Raw genomic sequence first — 5,062 nt, 5'->3', positions numbered from 1 at the left:
TATATATATAACAATTGCAGAGTGGAAAGTGTTTATAAGCCATTTGAAATAACATACAAAAACCGTTAGATTCACTTCAACATTTAAATTTTTATTTGTCTCAAAATATTTTCGTCGCTTTGAGACTGCGACTTGTTCACTGACAAAATTCTGAGATGCATCTCAGCACAGAATTTTGTCAGTGAACAGGTCGCGGTCTCAAAGTGACGAAAATATGTTGACAAATTAAATTTAACGGTTTTTGTATGTTATTTCAAATGGCTTATAAACACTTTCCACGCTGCAATTGTTTTCGTTCCAGCACACGATCTCAGCTTGGTTTTAAAGGTGATACCTCTATCTTACCACACACGATTTTCAAGCCTTCCAAATGCTTTGCTGTTTTTTTCAATTCTCACATTTATTTCAGAATCAAAGGATCCATCTCTAAAGAGAGTGCTGCCAAGGTATATGAACGAGTTAACCACCATCTGATCTTGTACCCTGGACGAAGATGTTAGGTTCCACATAAGGTTGACCTGGTGGCTGAGAGGACATGATCTTTGTTTTCTTTAGACTGATGGTAAGTCCAAAAGCAATACAAGTCCTAGAGAAGAGATCCAATATAGCCTGCATGTCCCCCTCGGTGTAAGCAATGAGAACTACATCAAAAGCAATCTTAAGGCTCTTGATGTGAAAGTTGAAGACTGGGAGCAGATGACGCAAGATCGATCGGTTTGGAAACAAATAATCTACGATAGATGTAAAGCATTTGAAGCTCGAAGAATTAAAGAATCTATCTTGAAAGGAGCACTTCGTAGACGGGACTTAACTACAATCCCAGACACTTATCTGCTTAAAAATATTTGTAAGATCTGCAGTAAAGTTTGTCAAGAGCATGAGTTGCTAGTCACATAAGATCTCATGACAGTATTTATTAATTGAAGAGATGGGATTCTTCTGTAAAGAAGTAGCAATCATATATATATATATATATATATATATAATTAGGTTATATATGTACATTTATACATATATACATGTGTACATTTCTGTAGGAGGGAGTGTATGCACGCGTGCGTTTGTTTTTGTATATATTCACCCATCCACCACTGCCGTTTGACAACCGGTGTTGGTTTGTTTATGACTCCGTAAATTATCGACGCAGCAAAAGGGATCCGATAGAATAAGTGCCAAATTTTGAAAATAAAATAAGTACTCATGTCGATTTGTTCAACTGAGCCCTTCAGGTTCGTACTCCAGCTAAGCCGTAGTTCAATGAGTAAAAGATTGAATATATAGATTCCCTCTTTTTAACTCTCTCTGCCATCTTTCTACGTTTACATAAATTATATATGAAAGACAAAAGTAAATGCTTGATTAACATTAATAATCTTAATATTTGATACATGTATCTCTATAAAATATCCAGCTGTAATTATATTTTACTTAGAAGAAAAAACACTATAAGCTGAGTGACTGTTATTTTACTTTTATCTGTATTTATATTTCGAAAATATATTTCGAATGAAATTATTATACATTTATTAAAAATTTTCGCTGATAAGGCAGGCAACTCTAGAATTAATTCGTCAACAAAGTTTACACGCAATCATTTTGAGAAAATAAGGAATCACGAATTATATTCGATATATGAAAATGTGAAAATGTGAAAATTTTATAATATTTAAAGAAATGGAATGACTAAGATCACCGGAGACGTCGTCAGCTTGAATGAAAAATCAATTGTTAATACAGTGAGTATCAGAAATGTAATAAGAAAATAATTATAAGGTAGGGAAAAGACAGTACAGTGATCGCTCGATTATCGCGAGAGTTACGTTCTAAAACACACTGCGATAGGTAAAAATCCGCGAAGTAGGAACACTACAGTACTGTATATTTTTTTATCATTTTTATAATTTGTATATATTTATTTAAAACAACACCACGAAGTATCTAGGAAAGCTTAAGTAATAACCCGTGATAGGTAAACCGTGATAGGTGAACTGCAATATCGCGAAGGATTTGTTTGTTGTACAAGAGAGACTATTCCAAGTATGTTTCGGTGTTATTAGCCCTCCTCAGTGAAGTATAGATTTCACTGTACATGTCGTAGCAGTGATGAGATTATCTCTAATTAGATAGTTACATATAGAATATTGTAAGTTTATGTTGTTTTTTTCCCTCTCTACATAATCATTTCTAATTAAAATGTTAACACTCATTATATTAAATATATGAATGCTAACTTAACTATGGTTAATCCAATGAGATGGTGTCTCTGTATAAAGTAACCTCACCAAATATATTAAACGCTACTTTAAGTGAATTAAAGACCCACTAATGGTTTTTTTTATAGTGAAGGACCCCAGAGGAAATGTCGACTCTACACCCAGCACAAAAGTGGAAATGTTTTACCCTTCTGTTATTATCACAGTGGAGGTAAATTGCTTAGTGGTTAAGGTGTTGGACTCATGATCGTATGACTGCGGTTTCGATTCCTGGGCCAAGCGATGCATTGTATTCTTGAGCAAAACACTTCATTTCACATTGTTCCAGTCCACTCAGCTGGCAAAAACGAGTAATTTGCAATGGACCAGTTTCTCGTCCAAGAAGTGGACAAGGTGGGATGGAGAATATTTACGCCACAGAACCTGGAAACTGGTCTTCTGACCCTCAGTCTCAAGAATGACCTTTGACCCATTTGTCTTAACATCAGTTGTTGTAAAAAAAAAACCCTCATTTGACCTACATCGATGAACAGGTGCAATATAACTGGTATAACATTGGGAAATCTGCCTGTTACAATGAACGATCATGTTTATTGGAGGTCCTTTGTCTGAGTTCTTTTGTAAGAAAAAGAACTTGTCACAACCACTTGAAGGAGGCAAATCCTTGTGGGTCGTAGATATCACTGTTCTCAACAATAGTCGGTGAGGTACCATCTCTTCGGTTTTCTTCTCTAGAACTTTCTTCATTCGGTCTTTCAGTCAGCTTATCTGTCTCATCGTTGAAGTCTGTCGTATTTACTTAATTCCTCTCTGGTGTCTGAAAGAACAAAAGAAAATGTGGTGTTTATATGTTAATTACATATTAAGCATGGCTATGTTAGCCAGAAACTTGAGATCAATGTTAATATCGATATCAATTATAGGTTGCTAAATATATTGGAGGGAAAAGTAAAGTTATTAGATATATGATATCAATGGTATTCCCACAAAGTTGCAGAGAAAAGAAACACTTAGAGCAAACTGGAGGCAGAGCCTATATCTGTTGTATTTGTATCCCATTCCTATGCAGAAGTATTCCTATGCAGAAGTATCGGTCACACATCCGAGACTGTACTTCAAATGTATTCAATAATAATCCTCATAGGCAGTTATCCTTCACTTATATTCATAAACTACATCATCATCAACCCTCTGTCAAATCTGTCTCTTTAGCTCCTAACATCGCTATAATAATCCTTTCTTCTAAAGGCTCAAGACCTGAAATTTCAGCGTGAGGGGGACTAGTCGATTACATCGACCCTGGTGTTTCCTTAGTACTTAATTTATGGACCCCGAAAGGATAAAAGGCAAAGTCGGCTTCGGCAGAGTTTGAACTTAGAACGTAATGGCAGATGAAATACCACTAAGCATTTTTCCCAGCAAGCTAATGATTCTGCCATCTCGCCTCCTTTAACTTCACTACAACAATACACTTTATACACAACCCTTCACTCACGTGTATTCAATGTATTCATTTCACGTGGCTCCAGCTGCCAATGAATAGCCCCATGGAGGAATCGCTTCCTATTCTGGAGGAAATGTGTGAGATTGGTCACTTGGACGCCATGGAAATCGTATAACCAGGTGTTTTGGGGCTCGAGACAAAAATGTAGAGAAGAAAATAACATACAAAAAGTCTACAAAAATGTTCAGAAATCGTCTATAACTACAACAGGGATTCTAAGGAAGAATGATGCAAATGAGTATACAAGAAACTGCTACATAGTCTATAAATGGAACACAAAAGATCAGATAATAACATTAAAAATGTAAAGGAAATGGCATATTATAATCTACAAGTGAAAATATTATGAAGTCTACAACAATACCACAAAAGTTTAAGCAAAAAGGCCAAAAATAGTTTAGAAAAATGCAGGGGAAACTGGTAAAGATAGACCAAAATAACATTACGGAATGGTCAAGAAATAGAGCAGAAATAGATCCACAGGGGAATATCTGTAAGAAATGGTCTTCAAAAAGGGACATAGGAATAGGAAGAGTTAACAGAATAGAATAGCTCAGATTGTTCAAACAAAATGAAAATAGTCCACAAAATTATGTCAAAGATGTCTAGAAAATAATCTAAATTTTACTAAAATATTGTATAGCAAAAAATATCAAGAAGGATCAAAACCTACCCAGGTACCATCTGGAGTGAAATGATCACGAATGTATCTAATAGCATGCTGTTCAATTATACCGTCACCACTGAATGCAGGGTACGAAGATGTATATCGTCTACAAAGTTCAAATACAGCACCGAGCTGGAAGGAGAAAAGAAAGAAGATAACGATTACACTAAGCGGATCAACAAAAAAAGTACGCCATCTAGTGAGAGATAAATATCATTTAATATACACAATTACAAAAGAACTGCTTCTACATTAAATTGGCAGACTTATATAATATGCCATGTAATATGCCATAGGCGTAGGAGTGGCTGTGTGGTAAGTAGTTTGCTTACCAACCACATGGTTCCGGGTTCAGTCCCACTGCGTCGCACCTTGGGCAAGTGTCTTCTTATTTCTTTATTGCCCACAAGGGGCTAAACATAGAAGGGACAAACAAGGACAGACAGAGGGATTAAGTCGATTACATCGACCCCAGTGCGTAACTGGTACTTAATTTATCAACCCCGAAAGGATGAAAGGCAAAGTCGACCTCGGCGGAATTTGAACACAGAACGTAACGGCAGGCGAAATACCGCTAAGCATTTCGCCCGGCGTGCTACCGACTCTGCCAGTGTCTTCTACTATAGCCTCGGGCCGACCAAAGCCTTGTGAGTGGATTTGGTAGACGGAAACTGAAAG

At 36.3% G+C, this 5,062-nt stretch overlaps 1 protein-coding gene and 1 long non-coding RNA gene across 2 annotated transcripts in view; both read right to left on the bottom strand.

Moving 5' to 3' along the window:
- The window catches only part of LOC106877747 (uncharacterized), a 260,355-nt gene that overhangs the window by 152,815 nt on the left and 102,478 nt on the right, over positions 1-5,062 (bottom strand). The gene's annotated exons all lie outside the window — the stretch shown is intronic.
- The window catches only part of LOC106877769 (uncharacterized), an 8,241-nt gene continuing 4,634 nt past the window's right edge, over positions 1,456-5,062 (bottom strand). Inside the window, exons 3-4 of the long non-coding RNA XR_001410414.2 lie at positions 4,391-4,516; positions 1,456-3,030 (exon numbers count right to left, since the gene is read on the bottom strand). This is a non-coding gene — a long non-coding RNA (uncharacterized LOC106877769). The remainder of the gene's footprint in view (positions 3,031-4,390; positions 4,517-5,062) is intronic.

This window comes from Octopus bimaculoides, chromosome 18, assembly GCF_001194135.2.
Source record: "Octopus bimaculoides isolate UCB-OBI-ISO-001 chromosome 18, ASM119413v2, whole genome shotgun sequence".
NCBI lineage: Eukaryota > Metazoa > Mollusca > Cephalopoda > Octopoda > Octopodidae > Octopus > Octopus bimaculoides.
The sequence above is the reverse complement of the archived record's forward strand: the minus strand, read 5'-3'. Positions and strand labels throughout refer to the sequence as shown.